The 14,683-nt window shown below is 38.2% G+C and overlaps 1 protein-coding gene across 4 annotated transcripts in view; it reads right to left on the bottom strand.

The window, feature by feature from the left end:
* The window catches only part of WWP1 (WW domain containing E3 ubiquitin protein ligase 1), a 135,420-nt gene extending 120,844 nt beyond the window's left edge, over positions 1–14,576 (bottom strand). For 3 of the 4 annotated variants that reach the window (XM_011291318.3, XM_011291319.3, XM_011291323.4), the window contains exon 1: positions 14,445–14,576. The gene's annotated coding sequence lies outside the window, so the exon portion shown is untranslated. The remainder of the gene's footprint in view (positions 1–14,444) is intronic. The other variant, XM_019822849.3, reaches the window with a different exon arrangement.
* Positions 14,577–14,683: the final 107 nt, after the last annotated feature.

The raw sequence follows: 14,683 nt of genomic DNA, 5'->3' as shown, positions 1-14,683 counted from the left end.
AAATTTCTGACATAGAGAAAAAGTACCGAGAGCATTTTGCATGGTGCCTGACACATAGTAAATGCTCAAAAAGTTATAGCTATTTTTATCCAGAATTCTTGATTTCTACCTTGTGTGTTTCTCGAAATAGCTTTATTTTTCTCACTGCATCTGCGATTGTAAATTCCAAGAGGACAGGACAAATTCTCACCATCTTACCTACTCTGCCTACCACAAAGCCTGGCACACAGAGTGCTTAATACTTATTTGCCAATGAAAGATAATCAGTATCAACCGAATCTCAAAAACAATTAAATAAACCCAGACTTAAAACCAAATGGTCTCATTTAGTTTTTAGGTGCTCTTTTAAATGAAACACCATACTTCTCAAATTGACTTTTTCCCTTTTAAAATTATCATCAAAATGAAAGAAAAAGTGTAAAAGTTCCCATAGAAAATATTCCTTCAAGAGTCACTAGCTCAGAAAACACTGCTCTAGGCAAGTCTCACTAAATGGCACAGTGGGACAGGACATCTAAATTTCTCTGGGCCCTGGAAATCCTATTAAAAGAGCACAGGACATTCTGAGATTTTCTAGCTCACAATTGCTTGTAAAACACTGCATATTTCATGAGAACATAAGAGTAGCAATCATCCATAATCTTCCCACCAACCCAACCCACAACTGTTTTCAAAGTATTATTTTCCTCCAATACACTTTTTTTTTACGAAGTTGCAATCCTAGTGTACAAGTCATTTTGTTTTCTACTCCCCACCCCCATTTACAGTAAAAACTGCCTATTACAAACTTGACTGAGCTGTGACAAACAGCAGAGAAAGCTAACTTATGCTTACAGTTGTAAAAACATAACTTTGGCAACAATTTTCTTGAAGGCCACAAGATGGTGATATTGCTCCATAAAATGCATCTTTAAAAATATATATAATTGAATACATTATACAAACTTCCCCAAAAATGAAATTAACAGTTTATTCTGCTGGAAGCAAGGGATATCAAAAATGCTTGTACTTCATTTACTAGAAAACATTAGTGAGGACAAAAACATGAAATTTAGCAGAAATTATTCTAATTAAGCCAAGCAATGATGGCCCTTAAAAACAAAACAAAAACACAGGATTTTGGCACTGTTATTCTATCTTTTATCACACTAACTTTCCTTCTCTCCTTGCTCCATTGCCTTCCTCCTCCTCAGGTCATCATAAAAAAGTGAAACACATTTTTACTTTATTTTTCAGTTATTCCTAATTTAGAGAGATGATTCCTATTTTTGTTTTAAAAGAACTGACACTAATATTTATTTACATCAACAAAGGAAAACTACACCAAAATAATATCAATAATGAGAATTAGATAGCTTCTTTTCTAATTATAATTTCTCAATTTCTCATAATATACAGTATTGTTTACAATGGCAAAACACCAAAACTTTTCAAGCAAAAAATTTTTGTATTTGATAATTTTTCCCCATCTTACTGAATATCAGTAGAAAACAAATTTCCCACTCGTGTGCTGGATTACATTAATTAAGAAAATAAAATTTAAGTAAAAAGAGCATCTTAAAACTTGAGTTCCAAACTTACATCATCAACTTACAGGAATAAAAAGAGCTGGGTAAATACTTCCTAAGTATAAGTCTAAGATGATACAGTGTAACTACCTGGGACGATGTGCACTTACATGGGGTGTCTAAGTGACACAGAAACACAGCCAGTTTTAAACCTGGGATCTGAATCAGGTCTCTGACTTCAAAACCAGTAAGAATAACAGTGACCATTTATTGGACTCCTATTATTTGTCAGTCACATAACAAAACAAACAAACAAAAAAAACCAAAAAACTATCTCTAATGTTTTCAATTATCCTTCAGAGTCATTAATTATTCCTACTGACAAATGAAGAAAATTAGGCTTTTAGAATTTATTGCCCAGGGCCATAAGACTAGTGAAAGTCATGATTTTGAACTCTGATCTCTTGGGCTCAAAATCAATGTTCTTTTTACTACGTTTCACTACAAAAACAGAATATAAAAAAACAAAATGCCGGGGCACCTGGGTAGCTCAGCTGGCTAAGCATCCAACTCTTGATTTTGGCACAGGTCATGATCTCACAGTGATCTGCACTGACAGCGAGGCCTGCTTGGGATTCTGTCTCCTTCTCTCGCTGCACCTCCCCAGCTTGATCCCTGTATCTTTCTCAAAATAAATAAACTAAAGAAAACAAGAATGGTGGGGTGCCTGGGTGGCTCAATTGGTTAAGCATCCAACTTCGGCTCAAGTCATGATCTCACAGTTTGTGAAATGGAGTCCTGCATCTGGCTCTGTGTTGACAGCTCAGAGCCTGGATAAAGCCTGCTTCAGATTCTGTGTCTCCCTCTCTCTCTGTTCCCCCTGCCCCCACCATCTCCCTCTCTCTCTCTCAAAAATAAAACCTTAAAAAAAAAAAAATGCTGAGCTAAACCCATGCCTTAAACTGAGCATTTTGCTATATCAACCTGACAGTACTATTTTCTTATTTTATCACTTAAAGATTAAGCAACTTCAAGTAGGTGGTTTCTGGGGCTTTTAAGCTAGTCATTAAAAAATGCTTTTCCTAAAAACTGAAAAAGAACAAGTAATCTAAAAAAGATAACGTGTAAAGCGTAAACATGCTAACAATGAAAGAGATAAACTGTGGAATCACAGTTAATAAATCACTTCCATGTATTCTGGGAAAAACATCCAGGGCAACATAACATTCCTACTTTTGCAAGGATCAAACTTAATGTAATTATATTATGTACAATCTCATATTTCAAAATGACAAAAAGATTTCCAGAAATAATTGGTTGGTTGTTTCAAAGCACTATATTTTAATAGTATAATACTTGATTTCCAGACTTTTTTCCTTTGAATCCAAAATTTTTTAACGTTTGATATTCTTCAAATATACAGCAGATGCTACATCTCATGAAAGTTTAGAGCTAAAGCTGAGAGGTGATTAACAGACTTACTCAGGGACACAAAGCTTCTTCATGGCAGTCCCAACCCAGGCCTGCTGATGAGGTTAGTGCTCTTCTGCATTGCACTGATAAGATATCATGACCCAAAGTTAAGTTCACACCAAAACGGTTCCTGATTCTTCTTAATACATTAAAGATGCTAATTTACTAGCATTTAAGTAGCCATGGAAATGTGCTAATGCTTCAATTCCAAAGTGCCAATTTCCAGTGTAAGAAGAGCACACTGAGGTAATGTAATATAAAGAACTACTTATAAAGTAGGACACACCTAAGGTCAAACTTCAACTCTATTCGTATATAATTAACCCCTCTGAGTCTCAGTTTTCTCATCTGTAAAATGAGGATACTAACATGGTTTTAAGAAGGAAAAAGGAAGTATCAATTAACATCAACTCTAGGAAACTAGAACTGTTTCTAGAATCTGGAATACAGAGGATGTGCAATGAGTATTTATTTCCTAACCCTATTCCTTCACCACCACCACTCTGGTCATATTCTCAAGATTCTGAGGCAGAGAAACTCCAATACTGTTCTACCATACTTCCACAACAGTAGAGGATAAGAGGATAAGAAAGGCATTTCAGTCACATGGCCATGCTGCAAAATGATACACAGCAAAACCCCCTGAATCTGCAGTAAAGATCAAAATTACATTTAACCACTCAAGAGAAATAATGGTAAATTTTTGTTATAAATACACAATTTCAGGATTTCTAAAGCTACTCAAGTAACTGACACACAATGTTAATTTACTATTACTCTTCCTAAGAATTTTAAAGCAGGCTGCTAAGTATAAACTTCCATCAGATATTCTCACTCTTAGAGAAAAATATCAGAATCTAAAATACACAGAAACTTTCCAAAATGAGAAAATCAACTAAACAGCTAAAACTTTACTCTTAGAATAATGTAAGTCTTCTCATGTTTAAAATACAGTAGAAATACAGGGACACAGTCCTTTATCCACAAATCTAAAACCCAGAAAACTATAAAATCATAAAGCTACTTCATAACTCATTTGGTGTCAAAAACTAAACTGACTTGGACTCATTTAATAGCAAAATCTGACTGGATGTGTGGTCATCCATTATTTTATCCATACTTAAACACTGCTGAAGAAAGTAGAGGCTACTGCCCTATATTTCACTGGGGTTTTACCTAACATAGTGTATGGAGTCCATTACCATCCTAAATTAAATATAAATTCTGAAACCTATCTGTCATCAACAAGGTATTATGAACCCATCCTATTTACTTGTTTCTAAGTGCCAGTTTTAAGTCACACAAGAAAACTATGAATTAGGTATTATTACTACTACTTTACATATGAATACCTAGTTTACATATGATAATATGAGGGCTTAATCCAAGGTTAATTTGACCAAGATCACTTAGCCAATAACAACTGCAAGTTAAGCATCTGACTCTTCTTGATTTCAGCTCAGGTCCTGGATCCCAGGGTCGGTTATGGAATCGAGCCCTTTGTCAGCTCTACACTGGAGGTTCTGTTTCCCTCTCTGTCCCTTCACCACAAGCTCTCTCTCAAAATAAATAAAATAAAAAAATAAAAAAAAAAGAAGAGGGGAGGCACCTGGGTGGCTCAGTTGGTTAAGCATAGGACTCAAGATCTCGGTTCAGGTCATAATCTCACAGTTCTTGAGTTCAAGTCCCTCATCAAGCTCTGCGCTGATGGCACAGAGCCTGCTTGGCATTCTGTCTCTCCTTCCCTGACCCTCACCTGCTTGTGCCTTCTCTCAAAATAAATAAACTTAAAAAAAAAAAAAGAATTTGGAAAACTCAAATCTAAGTTTGTCTTACTTTAAGGCCTAATCAATTAAATAGCTAACACTTTAAAGGAAAATTAAATCACACAAAAGTTTAAACAAGTTATAATTGCCAAAACTTTTAACTTAGAACAATGAAATTCTGGAGTATAATGTACATTTTCCATCCTGGGTATTCACATGTAAATATTGACAATATTATTTCACAGCTCATAGGACAAGAAATGAGTTTACTGTTGTTTTTCTCTCCAAAGCACTGGCCACAAAGTCAGTGAAATCAAACACAAAAACAGTATGTTCCTCAAACAAATGCCAACTAATCCTTTCCACTCAAATTTAGAAAGAATCATGGGTCTGGCATGTTTGTTTTTTTTTTTTTTTTTTTACCACAAAATGCACTAACACAATAAAAATATGGTTAATATAAACATAGGTTAAGTTTTTCCAGGAATAGCCCAAACTTAAAGATCTGCTCTTCCATGATCAGATATGGTCACAGGACTGAGGAAGGTTTAAGTGACATAGACCCAGGCTGTCTCAAACCACTGCCTTAAACAAAAGTTAGAGAAAATAAGTATCAACTTTTTTTTCTTGACGATTTAAAATTAAATCTTTTCTCACAACATTTTTCCTAAGTCAACACCCTTAAGCTAAGCAATGGCTTTCCCCACAAGAGACAGATTATAGATTATGGTCTTCATCCAACCTACTTTCTACCCAAATGACCAAATTCTAAAGTAGGCATACTTCAATCTCTCTATTTTGAGTTATTTTCACTAAATGAAAAGCAATCAGACTATCTGAAAATTACAATATCTAATTTAACTGTTTCCATAGGCATTTTTATAGAAGAAATATCTCTAAGTTTATTTATTTTGAGAGGGAGGGAGGGAGGGGGAGAGGGGGAGAGGGGGAGGGAGGGGGAGAGAGAGAGAGGGGGGAGGGAGGGAGGGAGGGAGGGAGGGAGAGAGAGAGAGAGAATATGCACAAGCAGGTGAGAGGCAGAGAGAAGGAGAGACAGAATGCCAAGCAGATTCTGCACCATCAGCATAGAGCCCAGTGCAGGACTTGAACTCAAGAACCATGAGATCATGACCTGAGCTGAAATCAAGAGTCAGACTCTTAACTGACTGAGCTACCCAGGCATCCCGAGAAGAAATACATTTACTCAAGAGTATCTTCTTTTGTAGAAGCATGGGGAAGTTTTTTTGAACAAGGAAGCCTAATGCATGCTTCTTGCATAGGTACTTCTCCTGCCTACTACTTACATAATCACCCTGTATCAGGTTTCTATAGTTTGTTTGGATCAAGTCATTGGCAATTATCTTAAGCCTCTTTAAACATCTGAAAGGTTCAGATGGTAAGCTCTCTGTTTACATTATACACGTGTTTACTGAACACTGTAGCTTTAAAAACAGTCTCTGAGAACACTAGAACCCCCAAATTACTGACTCAGTCTCTACCAGCAGTTCTCAAACTAATATGTATAAAATCATCTGAGACATTTGTTAATAACGAAGATTCTTGAACTCCACTGTCAAGGACCATACCATAGTTCTCAAAAAGTATTCAGACATCTTGGTTAACAAATACCCCAGATGACTCTGATGAAGGGGCTGCGCACCAATAAACACTGTTCTATACTGTAATTCATCTATTGATGGTATTAACAATTTCTTGCTCCCAAACTGTGCAGCCAAACCATCACCACTGAGAAACTGCCAGCCATGTTGAGTCAGTGGCCTTCTCAGATTCATTCTTAGCTTTTAACAACTTATTTTTTTAAGTTAAAAGGTAAGATCAGACATACTGCTCTGCTCATGCCAAAACTAATCCTAAACTATCTTTGAGTTGAAATAAGTGGTTCACAGAAAAGTGGAATGGTGGATTGTTTGAATTTTGCTTATTAGTAATTGTGAAGAGCAATAAAAATGACTTAAGAGCTGCTTATGTCTCAGGGACCAGCCTTCAGCTTTACAAACATTATCTCAATTAATCCTTACAAAAATCCAGTAACAGAAATATTCACTACATTTTACAGAAGAAACTGAAGCAACAATGCTATTAAAGAGCATTGACAGAAGTCAGTTACACCTGACTTTAAAGCTACAGTTCTTAACACACATGCCAAAATGCCTTTAATTCTTAAACTTTAGAAGTGCCACGATCTAGTTTATTACTTTGGTAAAGTATGTCCTACTTTATACAGAGCAAGTTCATTTAACTAATTCTCCTTCCCACACTAAGCACAAAAAATAGTACAACTTGGCAAGCTGGGGTTAACATATGACTGGAGTATCCTACTTCAAGTCAGGACTCAACAGTTTGCTTCCACCCACCCTATTTAATCATAATTATGGGTATACTAAACAGCTATCAAAAGAACTTTTTTCATTAAATAAAAAAGCTATCACACCTACAATTCTGTTAATGCTAGTACATTTCTGAACTACCCTGAAGAGTCATAGAGAAACACCTTAAGGTAATTCTATCTGTTCCCTTCTTTGTGCTCTACCCTTTCCTATTTACATAAATTGTTTCTCAGTACATTCAATTACCAAACTCCTCCCCACAACAGCCAACATAATATTTTCAGAAATTTGCAGAGATTTATTTACACTAGGATGCAGGAGTTCATTTCTCAGTATACATGAAATGCTTCAAATCTACCAAAATTCTTTAAATGAAATACATTGATTCATTATTCCATCCAGAAACTATACTGTAATAATAATGTAACATTCATCTTCTTCATCCCACTGTTAGCCATGTTATACAGTAGATAACGTGAACTATAAAAAAAAAGAAAATACCACTGAGACTAAGATAAACGGATAAAGCAATGAAGATAAAGTGAGGAAAAACCCAGCTAAGCACTCAGAGTCTACTTGTTCCTAGAAAGGATAAAGCATTACTTTCTGTCTTACCATTCCCGAATGAGAGAAAAGTCCCATCCCAGTCTCTGTAAGTGTATACTCTCCACTGTAACAACTCCTCTCCACGGAAGAGTGGCTTATCCTAACCTTTCCCCAAGACACTGCAAACAGAAAATAGTATTTGTGAGGCACCAGGTTGCTCAAGGTTTGTCAAGGCCAGAGTGACTCACCAAGGAGCTCTGCTACCGTTAGGTTTCACATCTAATCACAAGGGCTAAGAGGAGGGCTCTCTGCCCACCATAGCCCACTCTGCAGTGTGCTGACTGGGACATTTGTCTCATCCAATTTGGGAGAGTTGGGTAAATCACTGCTTCCGAGCAGCCTGGGCTCTGGGTTCTGCACTGTTTTAGACACCACTGCCCTCAAGTAGAGCAAGTCAATTCTGCCCCATTATGGGTGAAACCCCAGAGTTCCAAAATTTTCTTTTCTACCCAAGGATATTGCCAGCTATTTCCATTTGTATAATAAGCCAAATATGCTATTGTTTTTGCATTTCAGACTCCATTTTCCCACTGACAGGCCTAGTACTGAAAGTACTAGGCAGCCTAAGTCTCAGTTTCATAAACAGTTTTCCAGAAGCCCCATTTTGGTGTAATACAGCTGTCTGGTACAATCCTGGGATTCACATACTTGTCTCATCTCTTTCCCTTGAATCTGGGCTGGACCCGTGAATTGCTTTAATCAACAGAGGTGGCAGAAATGATGCTATGCTCATCTCAACCCTATGCCTTAAGAAGGCCTGGTTGCTTCTTCGTTTGCACTTGTTGTGAGTCCTAAGCCACCATGTAAGGCCAGCAAAACTGCTGCAAAGGCCGGGGGGGGGGGGGGGGGTGACACTATGAGAAACATGAAGAAAAAGAGAGTAAGAGAAAAAAAGAGAGAAGACCAGCTCCCAGCTGAACTGCCAGCTGAATGCAGCCTTTAGAGTGGCCATCAGCAAAACTCAAAATCCTCAAGTCCAGTGCAGGATAGTAAAACGGTAAGCAAATAAGATGGTTGTTCTGGGGCACCTGGGTGGCTCAGTCCATTGAGCATCCGATTTCAGGTCAGGTCATGATCTCGCGGTTTGTGAGTTTGAGCCCCGCGTCGGGCTCTGTGCTGACAGCTCAGAGCCTAGAGCCTGCTTTGGATTCTGTGTCTCCCTCTCTCTCTGCCCCTCTCCTGCTCATGCTCTGTCTCTGTCTCAAAAATAAATAAAACATTAAAAAAAAATTAAAAAAAAAAAAGGTGGTTGTTTTAAGTCACTTAGTTTTAGGATTGTCACACAGCAATAAATGACCAAAACGATGTTTACCTGGTTCCTTGTGTTTTTTTTTAATTTTTTTTTTTTTTACTGTTTATTTATTTTTGAGAGACAGAGAGAGACAGCATGAGTGGGAGAGGGGCAGAGAGAGAGAGAGAGAGAGAGAGAGAGAGAGAGAGAGACCCAGAATATGAAGCAGGCTCCAGGCTCTGAGCTGTCAGCACAGAGCCCGATATGGGGCTCGAACTTATGAGCCGTGAGATCATGACCTGAGCCAAAGTCAGACACTCAACTGACTGAGCCACCCAGGAGCCCCTGGTTCCTTGTGTTTTTACCTAATTTGTTCAAAACTCAGAGAAAAGGAGAGAGATGAAATTAATTATAGTCCCAAACATCCACACAACCGCGTAAGATAAAGTCTTATGCCCTTCTTAATGTTAGTGAGTCTACTAAACTCTGAGTTCCAAGAGTACAGGCTTCATGTTTTTCCTCTCAGCACTGTACCCCAGCACCCAGCACAATACCTGGCATGTAATAGTTACATAATAGGCTGTATTATGAATAAACAATAGGTTTAGGGAATATCAAGACAAATGTTAGTTTTCCTTCTAACTTAGGAATTATCTGGCATATGGTTTCACATAATATATTCCAAAAGTTGCTTAATCATGTGAATCTGAAGTGTATACAAGAGCTTTAATGGCAAATCTTTTTTTAATGATAAAGCTTTTTATGTAATAGTAAAAATCACGAAACATCATGACACTTTTGGAAATCACGTCTTGATTTATATGCTCCAAAAATACAAATTTTCAGAAACTGGGCTTTTATAAAGGAAGAACAAACTTCATCTGTAAAAACAGCTGAATTAAAATCAAATTTTCAGGGGCGCCTGGGTGGCTCAGCTGGCTAAGCATGTGACTTCAGCTCAGGTCATGGTCTGCAGTTCATGATCTTGTGGTTCATGTGTTCGAGCCCCACATCAGGTTAGCTCAAGCCCCGCTTCAGGTGAGCCCTGCTTCTCTCTCTCTGCCAGTCTTGGGATTTTCTCTCTCTCTGCCCCTCACTCATTTGCGCCCTCTCTCAAAAAAAAAAAAAAAAAAAAAAAACACAAAAACCAAAAAACAAAAAACAAAAAAACAAAGAAAGAGAAAAAATCAAATTTTCAGAAAGAAATTAATATTTATATTTCACCAATGTACTTTTTCAGAAAAAAAAATCAACTTTAGCTCTTTTCTTGACAGGTTAACTATTTTGTGATGAATACTTACAAATTTCAAAATTACCCAACAACAGCCACTGCTATGAGGTTACCATTTAAACACAAAGGAAGTAGACAAGTTCACATGTACATAGTACAAAAGTTTAACACAGATTCCAAACAGATAAATTTTAACTCCTCACATATAGCCTTCAGCTAAATTTTCATTGTAGATGAAGAGTTAGTGCAAAAAAAAAAAAAAAAGAAAAGAAAAAAAAATTGCTGACCTAGGAACAAAAATATGAGTTTTAGCTCTAGTTCTAATTTTAGCTACCTACAAGTCATACACTTGAAAAAATGTTTTAACTTCTTTGAGCATCAATGTATTCATCTAAAAAGCAATAATTATCTCCTGACACATCTACTGCTCAGCTGTCATGAGAATCAAATGATAGTCTATATAGCCATTATGGAAAAATGTCAAATGCTATACAAATGTAAGATATGATACTCTTCTTAATGCCAGCAGAGAAGAAAAATCATCTATGTATGTGCTTTTGCTAGACATTTTTCCTCCATTAAGTATTAGCAACTACTTCCTTCAACACCACTAAAAAAGCCAATTTATTTTTTCCACTACTTGTTATTACATCATATTTTTATAGAAATGGTAAAAAAGACCCCAGTCTTTCTAATAATTATGGAATCAAAGTTTCTAGAGCTATGCAAGACACTAAATAATAACTTGTTCAGGTTCCCTTCCAGGAAGATAATCTTATAGGTGGAGAAAAGTCAATTATTTACTAATCAAATTATGCTTTAACCATACTAGGAAGAGTTAGCAACTTAAAAAATGAAAAAATGCACTGACTAGGACCCCACACTTCTTTTGTAAAGTTTCTATTTTCACTTGATAAGGCTTCATGAATGAAGTAAAATGAGTATTCTTAAGTAAGGCATACCTGAATACAGAAGATAGAATAAAGATAAAAATTCTTAAGGTTTCTTATTTCATTTACCTTCCCCTATCCACAAACCCAAACTGAGATACAAAGGAAATTAAAAAGTAAATGACTGGTCTGATATTGCTATCTGCTGCTCTCCATACACCCCATTCATTCTGTCTCACTAGCTCTCCTGAACATGGAAAACAAGAAGGGTACAGACAGTTCAATGAAAATCAAAGACCCGAGAATCACAGAAGGTTAAAAACCAGAAGGAACCTCCAGGATCATTTAGTCTTACTGATGAGGTCACTTAAAGGCAGTAACTATATGCAACTAATGCTAAATCATACATCTAACAAGAAAGAAAACCATCAGTGTCAATCAGCTGCTGATTCCACTTTACACTAACTGAAACACTTAGGGCAAATCATTTAACCCCTTGGGTTAATTTGTTGTTATATAATAGCAAATAACACAGCATAGTCAAAATTCTTTGTAAGCCATAAACCACAACACAAATGTAAAGAGATATATACATAAGTGTATATGAGGTAAGTCTCTATAGTAAGGGTTATCAGTAAATGAAAGAATTTGAAGACTCAATGGTTTTAAAAGCTGCCGTTAATTCTGAGAACCTGACTCACAGGTTCCATGGATAAGCTTCAGGTGAGTTCAGGTTCATGGACTTCTCTAAAATTACATTCACAGGGGCACCTGAGTGGCTCAGTCGGTTAAGCGTCCGACTTCGGCTCAGGTCATGATCTCGCGGTCTGTGGGTTCGAGCCCTGCGTCGGGCTCTGTGCTGACAGCTCGGAGCCCGGAGCCTGTTTCAGATTCTGTGTCTCCCTCTTTCTCTGACCCTCCCCTGTTCATGTTCTCTCTTTCTCTGTGTCTCAAAAATAAATAAATGTTAAAAAAATAAATAATTTAAAATAAATAAATAAATAAAATTACATTCACAAAGCACAGGTGCATATGGAAGTTTTCCAGGCCAGATTTTTTTAGTTTAACCAAGGATTAGTAATTATCAAAAGGTTGAGAACTGCTGTAAAGTAACGTACGTTTGCCAAAGATAAAGCTTCCAAAGATGTTGCTCAAAATGGTATTTTCCCAACCTAGATCAGAATCTTAGTTATTTTTACTTTCTTCATTTCTCTCTCATCATCAAATTCTGTCCATTCAACTTCCTTCCTCCTTTCCATTACTATTATGACAGCCATAGTTCATACCCCTATTATTTATGACCACAGCAATCAAGAGGTCTTTCTCCCTCCAGATATCTACAATTCACACTACACATTGCTGCCAAATTCATCCTCTAAAAACAAAAGTTTAATCATTTCATTCGCAACTCAAAAATCATCTGTTAAACCCCCAATGCCTACTAAATCCAAGGTCATTAGCCTTGCATTAAAAGCAATCATAAACTGGTTCAAACTTTTACTTCAATTTTTATCACCCTTTACATTAGCACAAATACTTTATGTTCCATCCAAATAGAATTACTTGCCTCTCCGCAAATATATGAACTCTGTGCTCTTTTCTCTCAGTCCTTCTCTCTGCTTGGATTACCTTTCTCAGCTTATCAAAAGTCATAATCATCCTTCAAAACAAAGACTTCAGAAGCCTGAAGGCTCTATGAATTAACACCTCTCACCCCACCTTGCTAAATATGATGTGAGCTCTACCCCCTCCCAATCTGAATTCCATATGAAATTTAGCTATGTATTAAAAGACACATGGAGCATTTGTGTATAGTCCTACCTGCCTAACTAGTCTGTGAAGGCAGAAACTGCTATAATTCGCACCTTTACATTCCCCCTAATACCTCACACAGTCATGCAGTAGATGCAAGGAAGTAAAAGAAATTTCAGCCTTCATGGGGTAAACAGCAAAAATTACTATCTCTTTGCAGGCAGAGAACTTACTTGCGACATCCTTTATCACACCAGGCTTCCAAAAAACATAACCTTTTTTAAGTCCTGGTGTTGGATATCTTATAAACAGTTTTGCATTTTACGGAAAGGACTACTTGAAAACATTAATAAGCTACATATCAAGTAACTATTCCACATACTTTACACTTCTCAATTTGAGTAGCTCCCAACACTTGGTCACTAAGGTTTCACTTAAAAAATATATTAACTATTTACGAAAAGTGATCATTTCCAATCACAGCTACTACCTACTTAATGGCTAAAACAAGTCACAAATAAAGAATGCCTTTGTTTTTTAAAAGGTGCATTTTGCTTGTATAATACAGAGACTTAGACAGGTAAAGTGGATTTATACATCAGGATGAATTCTTGCAGAAATCCGCAAACATTGCACACCAGGCACTTCAGGTAAAAAACCTGGTAAAAAAACAGGTAAAAAACCAAAGGGGGATAAAAGATAACTTTGTACATTATTCTTTTCCACTATTACCAATAGCTTTTTAAAGCAGAAACTCAAATCTTCTTGCACATTAGCCTACACAAAAAGATAAAAACTTGCCAAGCAGAAAAAGAAAGCCATATCAAGCCCCTGGAAAATATTTTAACCTGGAAAGTAAAAATGTCAAAATAATAGATACTTGTCTTTGGTAAGGAAGGTTTCATATAATTATGGGAGCATTGGACGCTCAACTCCAAACGATGGAGTAAAGAGAAGACTGATCATTTAAGGGCTGTAAAAGCAATGGGCAAACTACAAAATTAAAAAAATAAATAAATAAAGATGAAAGACGGTCCAAGTCACAGATAAGGACTACTAAACACTGCAAGGTCACTGGGATCTACCGGGTCACAAAGGTGGAGGTGGGGGTTGTGTTGGGGGGGGGGGGGGGGTACTGCAGAGTCAGTGAAGAACCCGGAGTGATTTAAAAAAAAAAAAAAACAAACTAAACAAAACACGTCATTAAAAGACGTTCGAAGCCTGGGAGTCCTTGGTTTGGGACGGCAGAATTGCGGTGAAAGTCAGGGCACGGGCAATAAGTCCATACACTGGTGTTTTTCGGAGAGGTGTTAAGCAAAGGAAAAGAAGGTAGAACGCTGAGAAGGCTAAGGAAGCTTGAGAAGCGCGGCTGCAGAGTCACGGAAACACTTCGCTCCAGTATCATTAGCTCGGGCCTGTGCCAAGGCCAACTCGGGGCAAGACCCGTGACCCCACCCCAGAAAACTCCCGGCCCCTGGGCTGGAGAAGGCAGCCAGGGCGTCGCGGACCGTCCCCGACGGCCCCTCAGAGGGTCCCGCCCCGGGGCTGCCAGTGCCGGGCTACCGGCACCGCCGAGAAGGCTCTGGGCCCGCGCCCCCGCCCTGCCCGCACCCCCAGTTCCCTGCCGAAGCGTCCTTACCCGGCGCGAAGCTGTCGGCTCCCGGCGGTCGGGCGGCCAAAGCAGCGGCGCCTCCTCCAGCGGCGGGCGCCCTCACCCTTCCGCACCCAAGATCGCCATCTCGCAGCAGGCGCGGCGGCGGCGGCGGCAACAGCCACCCAGGCGTCGGCCCCGGCAGCCCAGGCCGCCTGCAGCCACTGGGAACCCGCTCGCCGCGCTCGCCGACACCCGACCCTCCCCCCACCCCCACCCCGGCCACG

Source organism: Felis catus, chromosome F2 (genome assembly GCF_018350175.1).
Source record: "Felis catus isolate Fca126 chromosome F2, F.catus_Fca126_mat1.0, whole genome shotgun sequence".
NCBI lineage: Eukaryota > Metazoa > Chordata > Mammalia > Carnivora > Felidae > Felis > Felis catus.
The sequence above is the reverse complement of the archived record's forward strand: the minus strand, read 5'-3'. Positions and strand labels throughout refer to the sequence as shown.